Here is a 9,144-nt window from a genome sequence, read left to right as displayed (position 1 = left end):
AACCAGAAAGAAAGAAAACAAGGCTAGTTGCAAGAGGATACACCCAAGTCTATGGAGAAGACTATCTGGATACATTTGCACCAGTAGCTAAACTCCACACCATAAGGTTTCTACTCTCATTGGCAGTGAATTTGGAATGGGATTTATGGCAGATGGATGTCAAGAATGCTTTTCTTCAAGGAGAGCTGGAGGATGAGGTTTACATGATGCCACCTCCGGGTATGGAAGACATGGTCAAGCCAGGGAATGTCCTAAGGTTGAAGAAAGCAATCTATGGGTTAAAACAGTCACCAAGGGCTTGGTACCACAAACTGAGTACAACTCTCAATGGAAGAGGGTTTGTAAAGTCAGAAGCTGATCATACACTCTTCACACTCACAAGCAAGCAAGGAATTGTGGTGATTCTTATTTATGTAGATGATATTATCATCACAGGAAGTGACAAGGAAGGTATTATCTCAACCAAAGTCTTTCTTAAGTCTACTTTTGATATTAAAGATTTGGGTGAGCTAAAGTACTTTCTAGGGATAGAAATATGCCGCTCTAAAGAGGGGTTTTTCTTATCTCAAAGGAAGTACACACTTGATCTTTTGAATGAGGCAGGAAATCTTGGAGCGAAAGTAGCCAAGACTCCACTAGAAGATGGGTATAAGGTGCTGCGTGAGGGGGAGATTGAAGACAAGCCCTATACTGACGTTAAACACTATAGAAGAATTGTAGGAAAGCTGATATACCTCACCATCACCAGGCCTGATGTATGCTTTGCAGTTAACCAAGTAAGCCAGAATATGCAAGCTCCCAAGATACACCATTGGAACATGGTTGAAAGGATCCTAAGATACCTAAGAGAGGCGCCAGGGCAAGGAGTGTGGATGGGATGCAACAAAAATACAGAGATAGTTGGGTATTGTGATGCTGATTGGGCAGGAGACAGAGTGGATAGGAGATCCACTACCGGCTATTGTACATTTATTGGAGGCAATCTTGTCACTTGGAAGAGCAAGAAACAGAAGATAGTGTCATGCTCAAGTGCTGAAGCTGAATATAGGGCAATGAGGAAGCTCACTAGTGAGTTGATTTGGATCAGAAACCTACTTCGAGACTTGGGTATAGAGACATCAACTCCAATCACCATGCATTGTGATAATCAAGCAGCAATACACATAGCTTCCAACAGTGTGTTCCATGAGAGGACTAAACACATTGAGGTGGATTGTCATAAAGTTAGGCAAGCAGTGGAACAAAGGATCATCTTACCCTGCTACACAAGAAGTGAGGATCAACTAGCTGACATCTTTACCAAGGCTGCAAGCACCAAGGTTTGCGAGTTCATACATTCCAAGTTAGGACTCGTAGATTTTTCATCACACTAATCCTCTTAGCCATGAAGTGTTCTACTCTTTTTCCTTGGCTTGGTTTTTATCCCATGAGGTTTTTTTCAAGTTAAAGGTTTTAATGAGGGAATGCTTCATGGTTTCCAAGTTTGACCAGTCCCTATGGTCAAGCTTGAGGGGGAGTGTGAAGATGAAGCAATAAGAAACAAGATGGTTGGTTAAGGTCTCAAGACAATGGATTATTAGTTTATCATATCTCATCTACCATTTGCCATACTTGTAACCCCTATATATATGGGATGTTCCCATAAGCAAATTAATCAAGCAAATAAGATTCTCCTTATTTACTCTATCTCTCTACTTTCTAGATTAAACATCTCTCTCTCTTGTTCTTCACTATGTTCTTCAATTTCTAACACTGGTGACTACAAGTGGCTTAGCCCAGATATGGGGATTGTGGCTGTGTCATCCTATGCAGTTATCCAGGTAAAGAGGCCTGGAATAGCCATTGTGAAGACGGTATCGAATCGTGATCCTCAGAATTCTGATGAGGTGATGAAACCAATTAATCATTATTTTTCATAACATTTAATTTGTGTCACTTTATCATTTACAATTCTCATCATATTATATGTAGATTCTTTTCAGAGTTTTCGCAAGCCACGATAATGTAAGCGATGATATGATCATAGAGCCCATACTGAACAATGATCAGCTCGAGCCAAACTGTATCTTGAAACCAAAGCGTAAGGCTTGCTTGCTCATGATGTTGCTAATACACTGTCTCGTTGGTTGGACACTTGTAATTTTAAGTCACTATTGTTGTTTTGGAGGACGTACTGGCTATGCAAAGCATCATAAGTCTCAGTGTTTTGAAAAACGGTTCACACGTTTGCCTATTCCGCGCATAGAAGCTAAGCGGCTGTAGATCATCAATTAGAAAAGGAAATTAATATTATTTAATCTTTTACAATTATATTTTGTCTAGGATTTAGAAAAATAAAATTTCTATCAAATATTTATTTCCATTTAATATTAGTTTTTTTTTAAGTTTCCATTTTCGAAATTCATTATTTCAATATCATTAATATTTTTACTATTTTCTTGTTAATTAAATAATTGTTACTATCATGTTTATCATTAATTTTTTGAACAAAAATTACTATTAAATAAAATTTAACAATTCTCTATGGGCAGGATGTAAAAAAAAAAATTCAAAAAATTTATTTTTTAGAAATCTCTTTTATTTAGGATTTTAGAAAAAAATGAAGTTATTTCACATAATGACAGTTTTTATTGACACATTCACAATCTAATTTTTTTAGTTTACACATGTCTCAATCATATCATATGAAATATTTGAAGTTAATTTTGTTTTATATTTTTTAAACACAAAATTATTAAAAAGTAAAGTTAATTAATTATAAGATAAATAAGCTTACTTTTACATTTTTGTTTTATTTAGACTTTTGAAAGGGAAACTAATTATTTGATAATTTTTTCTTTTATATTTTTATACAGCTATTTTATTTTTAATAGAAAAAATTCTGTTAAATTATTTATATATTTTTGTCTTATACATATAAACACATGTCACAATATTATCAAATAATTTTTTTGCAATTATATTTTGATTAGAATTTTTTAAAAAAGGAAAATTACTATTAAATAATATTTATAATTACTTTTTAATAAAATTCATTTTTTTTAATATCTTAGTATATATATTTTTAATTATGTGATAGATTAACACATGTCACAATCTTAAATATATAATTGCCATGTGTCGCGATAATGTTAATTAGCAACTTTGAAGAACCAAGCTTTATATAATAAGATTTATTTTTAATAGAAAATATTCTGTTAAATTATTTATATATTTTTGTCTTATACATACAAACGCATGTCACAATATTATCAAATATTTTCTTGCAATTATATTTTGATTAAGATTTTTAAAAAAGTAAAATTACTATTAAATAAGATTTATAATTACCTTTTAATAAAATTCGTTTTTTTAATATCTTAGTATATATATTTTTAATTATGAGATAGATTAACACATGTCACAATCTTAAATATATAATTGCCATGTGTCGCGATAATGTTAATTAGCAACTTTGAAGAACCAAGCTTTATATAATGAGATCCATATTTGTCAAAAATTGTGCATTTGAAATCCATGACTACATTTAGTGTGAAATAAGAAAAACTTTTAAAATAACTAATATAAAACTAGAGAGTATTATTTTACGGCCTTTGGTTTTTAGATATTTTAGGTTCTTACGGGCATATTCGAACCTGGAAAGATCCAACTCGAACCCCGTCCATAAATTTATAGTACCCGAACATAATTTAATTTTAAAACCCAAAAAACTCAATAACTGAAAAAATCGATCCGTACTTGAAAGGGTACCTGAATGCCCACGTCTATCTGATTCTATAAACAAATAAAAAAATTATTTGTTATCCGGTTTGAATTCTTATCATGAATAGAGCAATTTCATTCAAAGTTATGAAATTATTATTGTTAACACGTAAAATAAATAATGTCAGATTATTTGGAAAAATAGGTAAGTTCTGTTTTCTAATTCTATAATAAATTATGTCCAATTATTTGAAAAAAAAAATGAATTAGTTAAAGTTAGTTAAAAAGAAATGAAGAATATGTAAGAAATTACTTAAAAATAGGTAAGTAATGTTTTGTATTTCAGTTTTAATAGAATACTAGAGATTTTTTTGGGCTACGCCCGGGTTATTTTTCATATATTTTAATTAAATTTAAATTACTTTATAATTTGTATCTGAATATAAATATATTTTATACTTAGACTGATTACAATATATACTATAATAAATTCACATTATTGTTTGCTACATTTTTATTAATTTACTAATTTCCGAAACCTTTAACAACATAACATGGTGTTAGATTTATATGAGCTACCGAACTTCTAATGTCAAACCAAAATAATCTAATGGTAATGTTCTTTACCTTGGAGTATATGGATGTTAAAATGGGGAAACCCACCCCATTTAAGACACATCCCATGTTGTAAAAAAAAAAAAAATTAAGACACACTCCATTCAAAAGCTATGCCGTTAGATTAATTTTAAAATAGATCTATTAGAATTTTTCATTTAGACCCTCAAATATTACATTGACTCATTTAAACTTGTTTTGACCAATTTAAAATGATATATGATCTTCTGTTTTTAATATTTATTTTTAATGTAAGACTATTTGAAAGAAAAAACACTTTTTAAAAATATTATAAAAATATTTAAAGATTGATTATGGGAAATGAGGTTTTAGTTGTTTTTTTTTCAAAAAACGCAGATTTGATTTTTTCGGCAAACCCATAAAATTAAATTTTTTTTCTAAACCGCAAATCGGATTTTCATCTAAAACAGCAAATTAGATTTTCCCTCTAAAACCGCAAATTGTATTTCTCGATAAAATAAAAAAATTGAAATTTACTGCCAAAATAAAAAAAAAATTGTTTTTTCCCGTCAAAACCGCAAGAGAAAAGTTTTCCGCCAAAATTACAAAATTAAAATTTTCGCCAAAGCTGTGAACTTGAATCTTCCCGCCAAAATCGTAAACATAAAATTTCTAGCCCGCTAAAACAACAAATTCTTTTTTCCGCCAGAACCACAAAATCGAATATTTTTGCCAAAGCCAAGAAAATCAAAATTTTCAGTCAAAACCACGAAATCAATTTTTCCACCACAAAAAGCAAACTTCCAGCCAAAACCGAAAATCAATTTTTCCTGCGAAAACCTTGAAACAAAATGTTTTCGCCAAAACCGTAAAACTGGATTTTTCGCTAAAATAGTAAAATTAAATTTTCTCGCTAAAAATGGAATCACGTTGTCGTGCAAAATCCGTAATATCTTGGATTTTTCCGATAAAACCACAAAAATGGATTTTCCGCTAAAACCGCAAAATCTGATTATTCCGTTAAAACCGAAAAATTGGATTGTTCTGCTAAAACTGCAAAATCAGATTTTCTCACCAAAACCACAATTTTATTTTTTACGTCATATCCATGAAATCATATTTTCCCGTCCAAGGAGAAAAGTTCTGTTTTTTGTCTTGCATATACTTTTCGTTCCTGACCTGTTGTCAATGTTTTTCGTTTTCTTAGCTTAGGAAAAAGTCTTAGGGGAGGGAAGAAGTTTGGAGATAATTTCATGACATGGTTTTGCCTTTTGCTATAAAGTATAGCTGTTGGTGTGGAATATATATGTTGTTCATATTTAATTATGATGAAATTAATATAATTTTAGATGACTTGGTCAGCTTATATAAAATTATTTTTCTTTTTGATCAACATGAAAAACTAACTTTTGTATTTTTGCTCTTTTCTTGTATGTAAAGTCTTCTCTACAATCAGTAATTTAAGTCACTTTTAAAGTTAATTTAAATTTTGAAATGCAATGATTTACAATATGCTGTAACAAATATTTATTTTCTACTGGTTTCATTTCTTTCATATATCACCACTTTTTAAAATGATGTAACATCACAATACTGTAACTGTTAGAGAGATAGATAATTAAATTATTTAATTTGCAAAATTATTTTCTTACTAAACTGTTAAACTGATGGTAGTTTGTCATATGCGCGACTTGCTTACTTGAAAAAAAAAAGATGTGAAAAGTACGCCAAAACAAAAATATTGTTTCAACTTGGCATAACTATCATCAAAACTAACACTATTCCATATTTACATGTTAATATATTAATCACTTTCTTTTATTTGGCTCCACCTTCATACTTTTCATTAACCAAATAGTTTTACACACTATCACTTTTCACTAAGACATTTAACCAACTTGGCAACAAAATACAATATAGGGGCATTATTCTCAAAAGAGATCTTCCTTTGCAATTTTGTCTGCCACTCTATTCTCCTCTCTAGCTTGAAAGGCTACCTTGTGATCTCCTATCTTCAAGAGCATGAGTTGAATATTTTGGATATGGGCGTTGAGAGAAGGCCGTGGTTCCTCTTCTTGTAAAGCTTCCACAGGATCCCTGGAATCAATTTCATAAATCACTTCACAAAACTGAACCTTACAACCTTAAATCTCTTGGAAGATCACTTTCTATTTTCTCTTGGCATATTTTATTAGAGTCCACTTTAAAACGTCTTCTTAAAAACTAAACACAAATATATTTGTCGCATCACAAATGCTTTCTTTATGTGCAACACCAATTGATGTATCACTAAAATCTGTTGATCATTCCACACTGCAAAATAATTTCTGTCCACCATCACGTGCTGTAAGAACTAAAAAAAAAGGAATAAGGCGTTGGTAACATGTTCATATTCAATTCTAAAAAAAACATGTTCATGTTTAAAGATTTGTCTGCTCGCACAACACAGAAACAAATTTATATGATCAGGTAACCGGAGAAACATATTTGCATAGGATAAAAGATGGTGTTGCCGCCCGAGTCTGAGACTCCTGTTGTTTCAGGAAAACCAGAAGTAACTCTTGCATTATTACCTGAATATGGTAGCGAGTAACGTCTAGTGGTTTTCTTGGACCCTTGTTGCCGAGGGGAAGAAGTGCCATGTAGCCTCAGCTTGCTGTCGCAGATTTAGTAGCTTGCTTGTAGCTTACTCCCGAACTACTATTCTGATTACTATCAATTTGTTTTAATTCCTCAGGATGTTCCACCACAGTCTGATTTCATCATTTTTCTCTTCAACCTGGATTTGGCTACTCAATCTCCTCTTTTTTGGAACCTGTCAAGGTTGAACAGAATTCTCAATAACAGGATTATGTATTTTTCTCAAGCCTCGTTTCACCTTTTCTAGATCACCTTGAGGATTCTTTGCTGGTGGTGGTAGCTTTACAGATTGGCTTGTTGAGAATTCTTTGTTGACAAAATCAATCTTCTTCCTGACCAATGCAACTTCTTTCTACTCGTTATCATGCTAAGCTTCTGTATGCAATTCAACCATAGAGCTTCTTAGAGATCAAACATTACAATACTGAGAAGAATCAAATGGTTCCTCTCGTAAAAAAGAAAGAGATTTGATCCACAAAACTCATCTAAGCCCTAGGAACCAGACTAAATCCAGCTTTTCGTGATATTGATCACTTCACCTAACACAAAAGTTACGGAACAAATCACACAAAACCCAAAAGAAAAGTATATTTCTTTCTTTTCAACACAATTGCCAAGTCGTGAAATAAAAATTCACGTACGCATTAAAAAAAAACTAAATAAGATTTTAAAATGGGGATGATTAGTTTTCATATATACCTCACGGATCAAGGCAATGCGCTTAGTCTCTTCCTCGAGACAACCAAGCTGAGCTTAAACCCTTTGCCCAATCTCCATCTTCCTCTCTATCTCCTCGTCTTTCGCTCCAGATTCTTCATCGTGTAACTTCTGCTTTTGGAGCTTCGTTTTGATACTCAGTGAAATCCGACCAACGACCCCTTCATGTCACTGAAAGAAACGAATTGGAGCAGCAGACTCATCTTTTAATTTGTATACTCTGTTACAGAATATTTTTGATCCGTGTCACATGTTCTTTTTTTTTTAAATTGTTTTCACATTTTTTTCCTTTCTAAAATATTATGGGATTACTTTTTTTTTTCTTTTTCCACTAAACTTTTTAAAAATGATTTTTATTTATGTTTAATTTGATTAAAGAAATTTTAGTTTTGGGATTATGAAAAATATTATACTACATGGACAACTTAGTGATGGTTTTATACCATATGGACAACTATGTTGTTTTTTTGTTCCGTTTTGTCAACTTTCTCAATGATGATTAGGGTTATCAGAGAATTAATAACGTGCATGGCAAAGAAACAAAAGATATAAACTTAGATTGCCAATGGTAATAAGATATTTGTGTACTTGATAACGAAGTACATATATATATTTTTACCATTGCGAGTCAAATGGGGTTTGCTTATAGATGGGGTTTTTTAAAAAAAAATATTGAAATTACTATTGTATTTTAATGCAAGGACGGAAATAAGACCATTAGATATACGAAAAAATAATTTTTACTTGCAAGGAGAACCGGCATTTATGATACTAAGATAAGGGATGATAACTTATTTCAGTTATTTATTTAGTCATTATTTTGGTTCTTCTATAAATAGTCGAACACAATATAGTATCCGAATTTAGCTTTCTTCTAAGACTTATTCTTGGGTCTTCACCAACCAATAGAATTGTGTTATTTCATATTCGATATCTTTTAAAAAAGAAAACAAAATATTGTCAAATTACATTATCTTTTTAAAATTAAAAGGTAAAAAGAAATAAATAAAAAATAGTAATAATTACAAAAAAAATATTTTAAACGTCGTCAGCAAAATATTAAACCCTAAATCCTAATCTTTAAACCCTAAATCCTAAACCCTAAACCCTTGAGTGTTTTCGTGTTTATTGATTTTGATTTAGATTTTAAGATTTATCTTAGAGTTTAAGATTTATCCTAGAGTTTAGGGTTTACCCAAGGGTTTAGGTTTACCCAAGGGTTTAGGTTTACCCAAGGGTTTAGGTTTACCCAAGGGTTTAGGTTTACCCAAGGGTTTAGGTTTACCCAAGGGTTTAGGTTTACCCAAGGGTTTAGGTTTACCCAAGGGTTTAGGTTTACCCAAGGGTTTAGGTTTACCCAAGGGTTTAGAGTTTAGGATTTAGGGTTTAGGGATTAGGATTTAAGGTTTAGAGATTAGGATTTAGGGTTTAGTATTTTGCTGACGATATTAAAAATATTTTTTTAATTCTTTTTTCTGTAACTGCTATTTTTTTTTACTTTTTTATTTT

At 31.3% G+C, this 9,144-nt stretch overlaps 1 long non-coding RNA gene across 5 annotated transcripts; it reads right to left on the bottom strand.

The window, feature by feature from the left end:
* Positions 1 to 6,017: 6,017 nt before the first annotated feature.
* Positions 6,018 to 7,855, bottom strand: LOC106324875. 5 transcript variants are annotated; one of them, XR_001266754.1, is made up of 4 exons: positions 7,618 to 7,855; positions 7,171 to 7,293; positions 6,852 to 7,093; positions 6,018 to 6,375 (listed from the first exon to the last, which is right to left on the bottom strand). It is a non-coding gene; the product is annotated as an uncharacterized LOC106324875 (long non-coding RNA). The 5 variants fall into 5 exon arrangements; XR_001266755.1 differs by lacking the exon at positions 6,018 to 6,375 and adding an exon at positions 6,551 to 6,631; XR_001266756.1 differs by lacking the exon at positions 6,018 to 6,375 and adding an exon at positions 6,557 to 6,622.
* Between the last annotated feature and the right edge of the window lie 1,289 nt (positions 7,856 to 9,144).

Source organism: Brassica oleracea, chromosome C2, assembly GCF_000695525.1.
Source record: "Brassica oleracea var. oleracea cultivar TO1000 chromosome C2, BOL, whole genome shotgun sequence".
Lineage (NCBI taxonomy): Eukaryota > Viridiplantae > Streptophyta > Magnoliopsida > Brassicales > Brassicaceae > Brassica > Brassica oleracea.
Note: the sequence above shows the minus strand (reverse complement) of the source record. Positions and strands in the feature narration are given on the sequence as shown.